Source organism: Agelaius tricolor, unplaced genomic scaffold (genome assembly GCF_023055355.1).
Source record: "Agelaius tricolor isolate 1412-34295 unplaced genomic scaffold, bAgeTri1.0.p SCAF_15, whole genome shotgun sequence".
Classification (NCBI taxonomy): Eukaryota; Metazoa; Chordata; class Aves; order Passeriformes; family Icteridae; genus Agelaius; species Agelaius tricolor.
In genome coordinates, this window is record NW_027269275.1 from 4,572,970 (window position 1) to 4,590,528 (window position 17,559).

A 17,559-nucleotide genomic window follows, 5' to 3' on the forward strand; every position below is an offset into this window, starting at 1 on the left:
TATTTTTTTGATTTGATTTATATATTTGACACAGTTTTTTTGTTGGCCAAGTGGAAAATATTAGGAGATTGACTGCTGGCTTTGACAATCTCAGTCCTGTAACAACTGATTCTGATGGCTCCTCAATACTAATTACTGCTCAAGCATTTGCTCTCTTCTATGAATCATTGAAAAATAAGAAACCATGAATAAAAGTTATGTGGTTTTTAGTTTCAGCTGAATGTACTCTCTCATAAAAGCAGATAAGTTTTTTCCCTTTTGTTATGTAGTCTTTGCCACTAAATGATGCAAATATATTCTATATCATAGAATCATTTAGGATGGAAAAGACCTCTGAGATCTGGATGTTAACATGGCACTGCTAAGAATATATATGTCTGGATATATTTATATACCTACACACAGACATATCTTTTATATCTATATAAAAGTATATATATACACATATGAGTTACTTATGAGAGGAACAGTGCATCTGGTGAGTTTTGGTTAATCCCTGATTTTAAGTTGCAACCCTAGGACTGAAAAATCAGTTCTTCTAATTTAGGATATTTATAATTTTTTGTTAAATTACAAAGAATGCTACAGATTTTTTTCTCTGTGAATGGGGAAAACCCATCAACAAAGAAGCACACAACAAGCACACACTCCCCTCTGGCAAGATGAATGTGAAATGAAAATTGAAAAGTCACCCTGCAGATGTTTTGAGACACGGCTGTCCAGGGATATTTGCTGTAGATGAGGGGAATCATTGGGCACTGAAAGTCTGGTTGAAATTGCAGCCCACATCACAAATTCTTTGTGTTGAGAAAGAAATTTCCATTTTCTCTTTTGATAGTTGAAGAAAAGATCTTCTAATAAGGCAAAACATTGGTCTTCTGACAATGTGGGCACTTTCACAGAAATCTCTTTTCCATTGCATTTTTTGAGGAGGATGCTTTGGGCTGAGTTCAGATGTACCTCTTGGCACTCCAATGGGGCACAGAAATATTGAGAATGATCTATTTCCTGGTTTCTGTTGATGAGGAAGGGGGAAAAAGTGGATGACACAAATTCTGCTTGGTCTTTACTCACATGCTACTGCTCCCCTGAATTGTGCTTTGTTTATGTTAAAAAAATGTTCCAATCCCCTTCTGTTCTGAAAAGCCAAAAGAGCTGCACCAAGCCCACACGGATGGAGGCTTCCGAGCAGAGTGGATGGCAAGGATTTAGCACTCATTTTTTAAAGTTTGTGGTCCCCCTCTAAAGAGACTGTGCAGCTAAAGCTTTCCTAGAGAAGAAATGCCCCCACTGTGCTGGGGTAGGAAGAATATCTGGGTTTTGTGTGCTTGCCAATGAGTGAGAGGGACTGGGGTAGGGATGGGACTTGGCACACCGTGTGACCGGAGTGAAGGTGTGGGAGGCACTCCTGGGAAGGAAGAATAAAGAACTCAGCATGAGAGCTGATACCTCCTCCCCAGCTCTGAAAGAAAGGGTTTAAGCTTGACAGGAAGAAATTGCATGGCAATGCTCACTATTTTCAGTACTTGACAGTTCTCATTGTTACCAAGAGTCCTGTTTCATGTGTTATATAAATATTTCAAATCAAGGTCCCTTAGATGAAGACATTAGGATGCCATCATTTCACAGCAGAATGTCATTGGTGACATGTAATTTTGAAATGTTCCAAACAGGTTTTCTTCTTCTTTGTATTTTTTCTTGGTTTTCAGTATTCCTAAATCCTCCCTGATTCCTTCCACACTTCTGTCTTGCTAGGCAGATTTCATGAAGAGGATAGCAATGAAAATGCATATTAAAAGGCTCTCCAAGTTTAAGTATTAAATGAAATAGTGTTTGAGTATTTTACTGTGATTTTTCCATGTAATCTACTACTCTTCTGGAGTTTATGATTTTTTTCTTTTTTCACTTGAGGATAAAGTCTTGATATATAAGGTCAAGAGAGAAAACAAATTCCCTGGCCATAGGAATGTTAAGGTATCATACCTTAATTATCTTAATTTAGGGTAAGGTCTCACTAGATGGATATCTTGTAGTGAAAAGTAAACTGGTTCAGAGTAATTTATCTTTTAATTTTCTAGGAGCTTTGGATGGTGACAAATGAAATACTCTCATTTTTCATAAGTTAAGTATGTGATTAGAACCATTTCACACTTTTTTTTTTGTTTTCAAGAGGCTCTGATTTTGTTGTGTAACTAATGGCAAAGTGTAGAAGGATTACAGTGGATTAATTTGCAGCAGCTGTTGTAACAACATCCTAATAGTTCCTAAGTATAAAGGTAGAACCTGTTTGTGTCTTTTTAATTGTGTGAAGTACATATCAGCTGCTAATAAATCTATGGTGTCTGGCTAGGCATGAAAGGTGCTTCCAATATAAATTGTCCTTCATAATTAACTAGCTCAGGGCTGCAGGTGATTTTGACCCACCTTCTGCAGACAATATAATGATTATATGTTTGCTGCTATGTTCTTCTTTCACATTAGAACACAAAAAGTTTTGACATAATGATTTTCTAGTGAACTTCCTGAATGTGTGTTGCTAAGGGGATGAGGAACATGTTGAAATTCTGTATGGAAGGAACTGGATTTGAGATGTGGGATTATCAGATTTGAAGCAATCACTGAATCATGGAATGGTTTGGGTTGAGGGGCCCTTTAAACCCACCCAGAGCCACCCCTGCCATGGCAGGGACACCTCCCACTGTCCCAGGCTGCTCCCAGCCCCAGTGTCCAACCTGGCCTTGGGCACTGCCAGGGATGCAGGGGCAGCCCCAGCTGCTCTGGGCACCTGTGCCAGGGCCTGCCCACCCTGCCAGGGAACAATTCCTCATTGCCAAGATCCCAGCCAGCCCTGCCCTCTGGCACTGGCAGCCATTCCCTGGCTCCTGTCCCTCCAGCCCTTGGCCATTGTCTCTCTCTGTAGGGGGATGCAATGTGAGAAAATCAAGATAGTGCAGAAGGTTGTCTCACCCCTAAGGAGTTGCAGCTGTACCAATCACCAAAGATTAGGAACAGCCCTGCCCTGAATAGGCCCCAGCTGTGTCCAATAAGGATGAGTGCTATAAAAGAGTGGGTGAGCTGGGTGAGATGAGAGCTGGAGTTTGTTGGCTGTGCTGTGAGGAGATGCCCATGAGAAATCACCCAGAAGGTATGGAGGATTTGCAATAAGAGGACAACATCTCTCCATCCTTCCTGGGGCTCCTTCAGGCCCTGCAAGGCCACCCTGAGCTCAGCCCAAGCTTCTCCTGTGCAGGTGAGCAATGCCAGCTGTGCCAGCCTTGCATCTGAAATGATCTTTAGGTCTGGTGCCACCAGTGATGTACAGGAATGAAATATTCCTTTCTTAAATTTAAGAGGACAGTTTCTCATCTGAAATTGTTCCTAAAGGTGTTCCAGATGCTGATAGCTCTGATTGTAGAAAACTGTTGATTTCCATCTTAAATCCATGAGCCCTAATTTGCCTTGCTCTTTAAGGAAAACAGTTTTTCAATCCTTTAATTAGCTCAATCCCTTTCTTCATCTCTCTCCTATAACTTATCAAGGCTTTGCTGGTAACACCTCAGAGTTTTACAGCATCCTCTGCAGATGTTCCCATGGAGCTTTGGGGACCCACAGCCTGACCTGGCACTGCCAGGGGACCCTCAGGGACCCACAGCCTGACCTGGCACTGCCAGGGGACCCTTGGGGACCCACAGCCTGACCTGGCACTGCCAGGGGAGATCTGGGGACCCACAGCCTCAGCTGCACTGCCAGGGGACCCTTGGGGACCCACAGCCTCAGCTGCACTGCCAGGGGACCCTTGGGGACCCACAGCCTCACCTGCACTGCCAGGGGAGATTTGGGGACCAGCAGCCTCAGCTGGCACTGCCAGGGGAGATTTGGGGACCAGCAGCCTCAGCTGGCACTGCCAGGGGGGTCTCTCTGTGCTGGGGCTGGCCCAAGAGGAGGGACACAAACAGGAGATGTGAGCCTCTGGCAGGAAATAGCTCCAAGAGGCTGAGCTCTGCTTGCTCAGCTGTTTTATTGGCTGTCCTAGCAATACAACAACAGGAAAAGGAGTCTCCAAAACCACCATGCCTATAAAACATGCTCTGTGTGTGGCAGAGCAGTGGCACCACGTGTGCACACCTCTCACAGGTCATTCACATTTCACATCTCTGCTGAGGCAGGAACAAAGCCAGGTCACCTTCTGTGTGCCCCTTTCTATTTGAAATGATGTTCTGGCAGTGCACTTTTCATAGGATTGATTCCAATACCTCTGGTGCATATAACTTGCTTTTAGCATTATAGCTTTGTGTTTGACTTGTGCAAACATGGTTTGCAGCAATAAGGGTGTTTTGCAGGGATGGTTTCTAATGCATCCATCTCCCTTTTCTCCACAGCCATTTCTGATTGATGAGATCTTTGGTGCAGCCTAGGATTTTTCTTAGTTAGCTGAATCCTCTTGGCTTTTATACTTATGGCTTTCATTCCCTTTATCTTCAGTCATGGAGATAATCCAGTTCATTTGCCATGATATCTCATTTCTGCTCCTTATTGACACTGGTCCTAACTTTGTTTTAGCAGTGCTCATCTGTTCCTCGTGCCAGGGTAATACAGAGAAAGTGCTAAAAAGATGGGTTTCAAGAATAAGGTTGATTCTTTCATTTCAGTGCATGGTTAGGATTTTATTTTACTTTTTTTCATCCTAAATAACATTAAAATCTCTGTCTTCTTTTTTTTTTCTCATGCTGTCTGAGTGGTTTTAGCTGAATGTAAAACAATACAATATGTAAGGCAGGCAACTTTCAAGACATAACTCAGAATGAAGAAACCTTATTTTCCTATGTTACTACCATATAGTACATAGGAATGTATATATAGGATGTGTATATACATAGGAATGTATATATAGAATGTGTATATAGGAATATAGATGTCACATGTAGAGAAAATTCACTTCCTTTCTGGTTGAATTGTTATCTTGAAAAATATTAATGCTCCAATTTGCAGAAAAACTGAGTCAGCTACTTAAACATCATGTAATGCCCTGTAAGCACTAAAATAACATTCAAAGAACATTGCAACCAGTTCTTTCATGCAGGTTTGGTGCCTCCTGAATATGTATTTTTCTTTGTCTCTGTGGTCAACACATTATTCAGTACAATATTAACAATGTCAGAATTGCCTGTTGAGATACAGGTGATGAAGAGGAAAGACCAAGTAAAAATTGAAATCAATGGAAAAAAAAATATTAGTGGCTACAGGGCTGTGTTTCATGTCAGCTTTGTCTTTTCTCTGTTGGGCAGGGCAGACTGGATTCTGAGGGTGGTCAGTGCAATATTGTCAGAATGTCTAAAACCCTCAGGGTGGTAATTATGAACTTTGTGCATGAGGCAAAGAGTTCATGTGTTTCTGCTGTGTGTTTGGGTCTTTTGGGGAATATTTACTGTGCCATTTGGGGCTGGTTGTGTGCTTTGGGGAGAGGTCACTTTTTGTTTCTTTTTCTTTTTTTTTTTTTTTTATTTTATTTTGTTTGGTTGTTGTAAAGCTCTGTTTCAGGTTTGACATTACCTCATTCCCCCAAAACAAATTCATTGTGTCTTCCCAAAAATGGGATCTCTCATTGTGGCAAATTTCAGAATAGCTGTTGAAATACACAAACTTTGGGCAAACTTCCCATGGCTGGAAAGAGTTGCCTGGTACCTCCCAAAACTCTGCTGGCCCTGCTGTGCTCTGCACTGGACTCAAGTGTAGGGGACAGTCAATGTTATCAAGTGACATGGTGATACCAGGGGGTTGCAGGTTTGGGACCAATGGCAAGTTGCTTTTCCTCATCTTGAGTATTATTTGGTAATCTCAACTCATAGTTTTTGATTTGATTTATGGGCAAATGCTCCTAATGCAGCACAGGGGTTCTACAAGCAATTTTTCTTCAGTTATGTTGGGCTTCTAAATCAGTTAACCCTGTAACATTGATCACTTATAAATCAATTTATTAATTCCATTCTAAAACCATTTTTAATTGCTTTATAGCTCAAGTGGTTTATGTTGTAAATATAATTAGCTCTTTTCCTAAAAGAGCAAAGCTGGCATTGACCTTTGATACAGCATTGTAACTTCAGACAATAATTTCAAGTTCATGGCAACCTTTATTCCTCACCATTGCAACCCAGAGCTGAATGATTTCCCCTCTAGTCATATTATTAATGGGGTTTTCTACTCAAATGTCCCAGTGTAACCTTCTGATCATTAACACATACACAGAAAAGTTTATTCTGCATTTTCAATACTTGGGCCTCTGGCTGTCTCTCAGATGTCTGAATGAAAATCCCTTACAACCAGGAGAGGATGTTATGTTTGTGTTGTGGGTGTGCTTGGGGTTTGGTTTGTCTTAATTCTTTCTTGACAATACCTAGAGTTCATTACACACTTCCAGCTTTGCCATACAGACTGGGATATAAGTATGGATCTGTGTTTAGAAACAGAAGTGCTCAATGCTGATGCTCTCCATGAAAATTTACAGTTATTTCAGAACCAAAGATTGCAATTTGCTGACTGTAATCCAGTTAATTTTGTCAATATTGAAGTGGCTAATGCAATTGCTTATTTTCTGTGTGTGCTCTCACAAGATGTAAAAAGGAGTCTATAATTAAGCACTAAAATAAATAAGATGTAATAATGAATTACCTTATTTAAAATGGAGTAGTAATACAGTGTCTCTGTCATGAGGGTTATGAGATTATTTTGAATGGGCAGTGACTGAATTGTCTGCCTTTCTTGGGAGTGTCTTTATTGTTTTATAAGACATTTGATGAAGACTGTAGATAATATGCTGATGGTTGTGCCTGTCTGCTCTAGAGGAACATGTCATGGGCTTTGGAGAAATTTACATAATGGCAGAAAGAAGGGAAATCATTCCAATTGTGATTAAAAGAAGATCCATCTTGTAAAAAAATCCTTTTTTTTTTTTCTTGAGGACTAGATTCCCAGACTTTAGCTCAGTCACATGGTCCAAGAGTTTCTGTGACTTCCATTGACTTCACATGGTGATGTGGATGTTCAAATGTATGAATTTGGGAGATTTGTACATGTAATAAGTTCATAAAATGTGGTAGATAGAAGAAAAAGGGAAAAAAAGGGAAGAAAAGTGAACACAATCAGAGAATAAAAATTCAGTCCTGGATAGAAATCTTTTTGAAAGGTTTTGAAAAGAGGGGAGTTACTCAGGTGCATTTGGTATTACTGGTTATGGAAAGAGACTGCTGGGTTAGTGTTTCACTTTTCACTGTGGAAATGTGTTATTTCTTGATTTGAGGAAATGATGCAGAATCACATCAGCTGTAAAAGTTGTTGTGTTCAAGCCATTTATGAAAAATTTATCAGACTTAGCTTTCCAAAGGAGAGATTTGAAACTTCTGCCTCTGACAGGGGAGAATTTCTTTATTTAGGATGGACTTGTCCATCAGCAGAGAGAGATGCACCAACCACAGGCTGCTCCCAGGGCAGGGGCTGTTCCTTACCCTGGCCCCATCACATTCCAGCAGCAAACACAGCTGGCACCCAGGAGCACTACGGGACAAAACTGCCTTTTGTCTCTTTTGAAAAGGAAAAAAGCTCAGAAGTTTCCTCCTTCAATTAGCAAAAGAGACACCCCACAGGACTTGGGACACCTCAAACTTAGGGATGGCCAATTGGACAGAAGCCAAAAAGTCCTGCCTGGGCAATTTACTAGAAAAAGAAGAGAATGAAGAAACTAATCCCTTTTTTGAGGTGTTTTATCAAGAGCAAAAACTTTTTGCACTTGGCTCAGTTTTTCTTTGTAAAGAGTTTTGTTATTTTGCTTTTTATTAAAATTTTTTGTTTCTAATACTACTATAGAAGCTATCTTGCTGATTTTATGCCTTCTAAGGTAGCTGAGCTATCTTGGGTGTGGAATAGATCTCCAAGAGCTCATGAGACCTGGCTCAAGGAGACCCCTATTTCAGGCTCCCATTGCCAGAGTGCAGGGCTGGATGGGTTATTGGGAATTGGGAATCATTGAATTGTTCCCTGGCAGGGTGGACAGGCTCTTATATATATATATATATATGTGTATATATATCTATATATCTATATCTATATATATATCTATATCTATATATACACACATATATCTATCTGTATATATATACACACATATATCTATCTATCTATCTACACATATATATACATATATATACATCTATCTATATATACACATATATATACATATATATACACATATATCTATCTATCTATATATATACACACATATATACATATATATACACACATATATACATATATATACACATATATATATACACATATATATATATATACACATATACCAGCCAAAGTATCCCATTCTTTTGAGTCTTTAGAATTTTTTATCAGCACAGATTAGACATCAGAATGGAGAAAAATACTGTGGAAGAGAGAGAAGAACAGAAAAATGGGAGGTGAGAAAGAGTTAAGAAAATGATAAGAAATTACACTCATTTCTGAAGCTGTGTAGTTTCTTTCAACAAAAACAGCTTTAACTTTTTTTTTTTCACTTCTTCTTCAATTAATGTAATAAGGTCTTACAGTTTAATTTACAGCAGCCAGCTAAACTCCCTGGGAGGTGCTCTAGTGGTAATTAGTCATCTGAGAAAATGTAGCAAAATCCAAATAACTGGCAGATTCATAAACACATCACATTTACAGTGCTGTTATAATTTTAGGTGATTTTTCTCTTACGGAAATATGTACATTATGCAGAGTGCAACGATGCACATGGACACACACCTAATGTTGTGGGGGAAGAGTTTAGCTCACAGGTTTTTTCCTAATGGAGGATGGAGAATTGATATTTTCTTTGTGAGTCAGAGTGCTGGAAGTGATATCATTACCCATTTGTAAAACCTTACCTGAAACTTTGGCCAGAAAAACTGAATTTTGCTTTTTCCCTGTTTTTAAAAGACAGTGAATGTGGAGCTCAGGCTGAGCTGATCCCAAGACAGGCACAGCTCTCATTCAGTGCTGCAGGGAACCAGGGGAATCCATCCTGCTGCTGGATGGTCCAGCCAGGAATGCCCAGCCTTGCACCAGCAAGAAGGGATGTTTAATCAAAGAGTGGGGAAAATAATCTCCTTTCCAAAATTTAACACATCACTGCAGGTTTATATTGGGGGAAGTCTGGCCTTTGGGGTCCTATTTTGGTCTCTGACTGTCAGCCCTTTCACCAAACAAATGCTGTGTATTTAAGCCCAGTTTTCCTGCCTTACAGTGTGCTTCATTGAAATATATTATAACTGTACATTAGTCTTATTCTATAAAGTCATATTAAACTCAATGGTGCATGGATTTTTCACTTCAATGTGACTTTGTGTAGTAAAAATGTATATAGTGAAAGGAATTCTTAATGAACTAGCTGCCAAGACTTCTCAAAGAATGACTAAGGGAGTGAGAATAAAAATTCATTATCACATGTTAGCACATAATTTACCTTACAGTCATAGCTGTATTTTTCTATATTTCTTTTTCTGAATCATCCACAGTTTTACAACCTACCTCTTATCCCTTTTTCCCCCTAATAAAGTGACATTGTTTTAATAGTGTAGGTTTGGGCTTGATATTGGTGATGTACAAAGAGGGGAATTGGAACAAATGATTTTCTGGTGGAATGAAGTTAAGCAAGGAAGGAATTTGTAGGTAAATGAGTCCAAAAGGAAAGCAAGAAAACACACTTTCAGCGCATAATAGCTAATAAAATTATCTTTATAAAAAACAAAACAGATACTTCAAATTAATTTCAGTGTTCTAAATCATCACTGTAATATTATATTGGCTGTGTATGAATTTTCTGGTGAAATTTAAGATAGTCTCTGAGATTTCAAAGCTCTAAATGTAAAAGAAAATAGGGTAAAGGGGAAGGAAACGTTTCACTCTCATTTTTGATGAAGTGCTGACACTGAGCTCTCTCAGCAGTAGGTGCTGTTGCCTCTGTCCCTACAAAATGTTTCCAAAAGTGTTTCACTCATGCTGGTTTGAAAAGCCTAAATTGTAAAGGAAGAGATCAGCTGTTCAAAGTTACTGTAGTTGGGGTGTATTTATAGGTTGAAATAATTAACTCTTGAATCTTCTGTGAATTCAAAATGGGTAGACTAATGCCATGAAATTAAGGTCTTATTTTCAGTGTTTGGCCTTCAGAATCACATTCTGCACAAACCACAACATAGATTATTGCTCCCATGTCTCCCTGGCTTGTGAAACTTGAGACATGACAATTTAAATGTGGTTTTAGGAAGTCAGCTGCTTAGTTACATTCATTTTTTCAGCCCCCTTTTCAGTGAAATCTCTTTTTATCCAAAGAACTTGCATAGTGAATGAAATTCAATGGGCTCACTTTCAAACTTAAGCTAATGTGAGACTGCTATGGAAAAAAACAGATGGAACTTCTTGTGTGTGTTCTGCAGTGATGGATCTGGGAAATAGATCAGTTTGGCTTTTGTTATGAGATTTTTTTTTGATATTGAGCTAAGTTTTTAGATTTTAATGCTCTAAGTTAAGGATTCATATTATTTAATAGACAACTGTTTGTAGTTGGTTGGTTGAGACACAGTTCTGACCTTTTAATGTCAGAATGAAGGTTACAATGAATGAGATATCAATTCTGTCCTAGAGCAAAGGAAACATCCTGAACATCTTTCAATTTTTGGATGAAAACTATTTCTTTTTGTCAAGCAAATGATGCAACTACACCCTACTTCTCCCTTTTGAATGGTGTGCTTTAAAGGAAATGAAAAATATTAGAAATATTTTGCAAACATGAAATTCAATGTAATTAATTTTGTGGTATACAAGTTTGATGCTGTATTAAAAAGATGCTTAAGCAGTGCTTAAGTGCCTTTAAGGTTCCTTTCCTTCTCCCTCATGGTGTGGTAAATGTGCTGAAACCTGCAGCATTATTCATAGTCAGGTTAAGTTCTGTGCATGCACAAAAAGACATTGAGAGTTTTTGGGACTGAGACTTGTGGAAATTTTGGGCTAAAGTAGTGATCATGGCGTTACTAAGCAAACAACAAAAAAATCAGTAAGAAATGAATCTATACCACAACTGAGTGCATCCTCTTGTTTTCCACCATTGTGTGTTTTCCACCATTGTTTGTTTTCCACCATTTTATTGTCTGTCCATTTTATTTTCTGACCATTTTTTCCACAATTATTTATTTTTCACCATTATTTTCCAATATATAATTTGGTTCAGTCTTTCTGCTGGAAACCTGAAATAATATAATTATTGTTAATGGTGCTATTCATGGTGTTATGTGCTATTCACATATGACTAGAGGAGAATTTGGATTAGGATTTTGAAGAGCAAATCTTAATGGTCCCCACATAGTGTATTAACTGCTAATAAAAGCAGGTCTTGCTAAAAGGCCTTTATTAGGAAAATTTCATCCCAGCCCCTTTTCAATATTAAATAGTAATGAAATTGCTATCAATTCGGTGTGCTAAATGGAATTGATTACAACACTGTTCATGTTAGCACACACAGAGCATAATGTGGATCAGATTTTGAAAACTAAGTGAATACAACATTAAAAATGAGACTTTTCCTTTCCACTGAAATCAGAACATTTATGGTTCAGAATAAAAACCTTAATTTTGGGCATTCTAGTTCAAACTATTTTATAGAATAGAACTGTATTTTGGAAAAAGAGTTGTCCAAAGCTATTTCACACTTAATTGTATTGCTCTGTCTCTTGCAAATTGCATGTCTGCAGTTTCCTCAGACCTTCTTTCTTCTGAACGCAGTTGGGCAAGGTTAAGAGAAATAAATACATAATCAAACACCACTGTTGAGTTGGCATCTTCCTGTGCAGCTTCCCAGCATGCAAACCCTTCAGGAGTTAGGTCAGCAGCACTGACACCCAGTTCCAACAGGAACCTGCTGGGATTCCTGCCTGCTTCCACAGGGTCTGATAACCCTTGGGAAGGTGAGAGAACCTTTGGGATGCAGTAGAAGAAAAATCACTTTTGTCCTAACTACAGAAGGAATGATATTGGTCACTCCTTTCTGCCCATGCTTGACCAGCCATCCTTCACCAGTTTGCAAGGAAGCAGTTTCAGAAACTCCTAAAAGTGTGAGAAGTTCCTTAATGGGCAGCAGCATCCTGTTTGCTTTTCTGATTTCAGGACAAGTAAAGCTGTCAGTGTCCTTTGTAGCTTGGGTGTTCTGCCTGTGGATGGTTTCATTGCCCCTCCCAGATCCTGTCCTAGCTGTTTGTTGTCAATAATTTATATATTACATATATATGTGTATATATACACATAATACATACATATACACACACACATATATGTATACATATATATAAATTATATATGTATATATTAACTATACATATATTTTTATATATATGTATATTAATTATATAGAATTATAAATTATATATTTTTATATATAATTTATATTTAATTTAATTATAGGTGTATTTTAGCATAATATATAATTACAATTATATCTATAATTTGTCACGGTGATATTTTATGAAGAATCCCTTTGCCAGGATTTCTTCTCATGGGAAGCTTTTTCTTCTCCCTGTTTTGCTGCTTTGGAATGTGATTTGGAGAATTGTTTACCCAGCATGTGAATGGTTTTAATTTAACGACCAATCACAGCCAGCTGTGTTGGACTCTGAGTCTGTCATGGGTTTTTATTATCATTCTTCTCAAGTCTTCTGATGTCTCCTTTCTCTTTCTTTAGTATAGTTTTAGTATAGCATTAATATAATACAATACAATATAATATGTAATATAATAATCAGCTTTCTTAGAAAACGGAGCCAAATTCTCATCTCTCACCTCATCCTGGCGACCTCACAACACCACAGTAATTATATATATATATATATATATATATACACACACACACACACAGAGTTATTGTGGTGCATGCAGTTGCAATTGTTCAACACCATCCATCTCTTGGCAGTGTGTTTCCTGCATTCTCCTCCCATATATTTGCCTGGTCCAGAGCTTTGTTTCCAGGTTTCAGATCTCACTGTTGTTGGCTGAGAGCTCCCTGGTGCAGCCAGTGCCCCACACCAGTGCTCCCAGTGCTCCCAGTACCACAGGGCACGTTTTCCTCTCTCTTGCCTGCATCCAGAATTTGTTGTGTTTTCCTTCCCGTCTGCTCATGGGATTCTTGCAGACCACACTCCCAGTTTCAATCTGCTTGGCTTCCAGGGATCTTTCAGAACTATTTTAACACCTACTGGCTTGGGGAACTGTCTGGCTGTTAAACTTTCTGTTGTGTTTAGAAGTCTTGATTATGTTCACAGTATGATGAGCTGCTAGCTCTGCCCTCCTCTTCACCTTTATTTCTAGTCTCTTCAGATGATAAACAGAGCAGGAATATTTCTTAATTTTTAATGCTGTTATAATTATATGTAAGACAAAATTGAGACAGAAAATAATGATCATAATTTTATACAACAACCTATGCTACACATGAATTAAACATGACATTGCCATGGTAGTGTTTGACTTCAGTGAGTTGAACTCACCCTTTTTTTTGTAGGAATCAGTGCTCTGTGTTCTGACATAGGGAGCTAATTGCAAAATCTACAGGACAATCTTAGTAGGAAACTAAACAACTGACTAAGTGTAAATGACAGGAGAGATGGAGGCAGGTAGGATGTGATTATCTACACTGGGATTTTGCCAGGGCACTCTTTCTAATATTGGAGAGTTGCAAAACTTAGGTATGAACTTAGAATCACAGAATCATGGAATTATTTAGGCTAGAAAAGACCTTTAAGATGGAGTTCATCTGTTACCTCAGCATTGCCAAGGCCTCACACACCCTGTCCCCCAAATAGCCCATCTGCACATTTTTATGTTGCCTCCAGGGCTGGTGACTCCACCACTGCCCTGGCCAGTTGTCCCAATGCTTCACCACCCTTTTGGTGAAAATTTTTTTCCTAAAATCCAAAAAACTAGTGTGTTGCTTAACCCTTGGTGAGCTGTCAATTATTAACTATTTTAATATTCTAAAACTATAATCACACACATATTTTGGTAATCTCTATTTACAGGGAACTGTCATTTCCTGAATGACAAACTGTTAGTTCTGTATCTACTGTTGTCAAAATTTTTAAGTATTTGCGTAAGCTATATTAAGAAAATTGTTATCTGAAATATCTCTGTGGAACACCTGGCATGAGTGCACAAATTATTTAATGGGACTTAACATCTGATTTAAATAGTCTCCTCTCGAGCAATCTGCACATCATAAACTTAATCCACATAGAAAGTGCACAACTGACAAGATAATTAACTTGCCATAAGTTGAGCTGAACTATTCTGGGGAATCTGGGTAAAACACTCTCAGGTGCAGGCAGGGCTATGGCTCAGAAGGACGTGGTCAAATCTCACTGACCTCAAGCACCAGCATTCACTGCAGCATCCTGGGGGTGCTGGTGGTTGGAGCTGGCCATGCACAACCACCCCAAACCCAGCCCTGGGCTGGGGGCAGCAGGGGAGGGGATTCTGCCCCTCTGCCCCTCAGTGATTCCCCACCTGCAGAGCTGCCCCAGCCTGGGCCAGCACAGGAGGGACCTGGAGCTGCTCAGAGAGCCCAGAGGAGGCTCCAGGATGGGCAGAGGGATGGAGCAGCTCTGCTGGGAGGAAAGGCTGGCACAGCTGGCATTGCTCACCTGCACAGGAGAAGCTTGGGCTGAGCTCAGGGTTGCCTTGCAGGGCCTGAAGGAGCTGCATATTGTATTTGCAGGGAATGCCCTGAAAAGGAGGGAACCATGCATCTGGCTCCATGTTCTCAGAAGGATAATTTATTATTTTATTATACTACATTATATTAAGGATACTATACTATACTAAAGAATATAGAGAGGATACTTATTGAATGCTAAAAAGATAATAATGAAAACTCCTGACTCTTTCCAGAGTCCTGACACAGCTTGGCCCTGATTGGCCAAAGAGTGAAAACAACTCCCAGCAGAATGCAATGAAACAATCACCTGTGGGTGAACAATCTCCAAACACATTCCACATGAGCACAACACAGGAGAAGCAAATGAGATGAGAATTGTTTTCCTTTTCTCTGAGGCCTCTCAGCTTCCCAGGAGAAAAACCCTGGGCGAAGGGATTTTTTCAGAGAAGGTGAATGCCACAGCTGCAGCAAAGATGGAGAGAGACAATGGCCAAGGGCTGGAGGGACAGGAGCCAGGGAATGGCTGCCAGTGCCAGAGGGCAGGGCTGGCTGGGATCTTGGCAATGAGGAATTGTTCCCTGGCAGGGTGGGCAGGCCCTGGCACAGGTGCCCAGAGCAGCTGGGGCTGCCCCTGCATCCCTGGCAGTGCCCAAGGCCAGGCTGGACACTGGGGCTGGAGCAGCCTGGGACAGTGGAAGGTGTCCCTGCCATGGCAGGGGTGGCACTGGATGGGATTTGAAGTCCTTCCCACCCTAAACCATTCTGTGATCTTGTGATTTCTGTGACGACCAGGGTACTGTGTAATTTTTGGCCATCAGTGGGTTTTACAGAAACTGCTAGTGAAATTTGACTAACATCAGTAGTTACTGATGCATTGACTACTTGGTTAATAGTGTTGTCTTTGAGGAGATGGAATCAAATTATTCCTGTAAAAAATTTATGATATTTAGAATCTTATCTATATTTAGTCTAAGTATTTTTAAGGATTTAACTCAATTATACTTATTAAAATATTTTAAAAATATGGCATTTCTATCTAGAAATACATTTAACATTTATGGATGTTTATTTTTGTGTAGTTTGGAACATGAGAATGCGAGCTGGTACGAAAGATTTAACGCAGTGATTTAAGCTTAAAACAAATCACCTTTAGATAGGGAAGACTTGTAGTCATTATTCTGCTTTAATTGCAATCTCAGCCAATATAAATGTTCAGCTTTTGACTTAAGAATCTTTGGTTTTGGTACAATCAGCAGCTGTAACACACCACTGCTCCAACCCCAAGCCTGTTCTGTCATTTCTAGAGATATAAGAAGTCATCTGATTTTCAGAATGGCAGAATATTACATGAATTAGTATAATTGCAAGCAGTATATGCAAATTATATTTAAAATTAAATGATACCTCTTATATATATAACCATAACACATGTATTTATATCTGATATATATATATATATAAAGTGAAGCGTTCCATCTATTTTGTTTAGATGATTTCAGATTCACAGTACAGTTAGGCACTTGGTTATCCAGTGATTCCTTGGAAACAGAATTTATGCCCGGTTTATTACCTTGTGAAACCTGAAATCCATTATAAGGATAAACATTTCAGGGAGGTTCTCCCATGTAAGATCAGAAGCAAAAGATTTGTTCCCTTCCTTTTGCATGCTCAGTGCCCAGGAAGGCCCTTCTGGTTGGCTGCTAAGTCAACACAAATCAAAGCTGATCACACCAGTTTGTCCTTTATGATTCACTGCACATGCTTCACCCTATTACCCAGTGTCCTTCTCCTGCTGCTGGGAGCTCTTTCTCTTGGCAGCTGAGGTATTTTTTGGTTCTGTACTTGATATTAAAGTCCAAACGAATCACAATGATGCACAGATTTAAGGTCATTCTAGCTTTTAAATGCTAATTGTCCTGCTAGCAGTTCTCATTTACAAGGGTTTTTAAAGGCCACACACTCATTCTATAGGATTCAATAGTTGGGTATTTTCTGAAACCAATTAAGAAATGTAACTGGTCTTAAAAAAGAAACCATATGCATTTTGTCCTGGACTGCTGCTTTCACTGTAAGGAGATTAATTTAAAAGCCATTTTAATTAAATTGTGAAAGTTTGGAGTCCATTTAAGTTTATACTTTTTTTTTCCCCTAAGTGAATATTTTATTAATAGAAGGAACCACAGAAGTTGTGATATTTTTTTCTTTTTTCTTCCATTCCTCACCTTATCCTATTGCTGAAGGAGCTAGAAATAAATCACTTGACAGGCATCATATTTTCGGGTGGGGTATTTTGTTTGTTTTTATTTTACCTTTTATTAAACATCCAAAACTTGACTTTATAAAGTATATTTTAAAACCCCCAAAGAAATAAGTAGATTTCAAATTACCATCAAGCTTTCAGAAACAGAGTGTGAGGGTTTTTCTGACTGTTGACATGCAGAAAATGAGGAGATGTTCTTGGAGATGACACACAGGATCTGTTTGACTGATGTTTGAGTGATGTTCAGTCAAGACTCTATGAAGATCTGTGGAAATCCTCAAATGCTTGCCAAGGCCACAGTTTTCAACTGAGATTTTCTGTGTGTGCTTTTCCTTTTTTTTTTTTTTTAATTTCTTTTTGGTCTTCTGAAGAGCATGAAAAGAATTTTAAAGTAGCATGTTAGCTGTATGCTCATAGAAATACCAAACTCCCCCAAAAAAGCAGGAGTACAAAAGGACCACCCTAGTGAGTTCATTCCTGCAGCAAAAAGCAGTTGGATTACCAGTAAATTATTTATAAATGCATATTCACATATTGAATGTCAACAGCATACTCTCTCTTTAATGCTAAGCAAAACTGC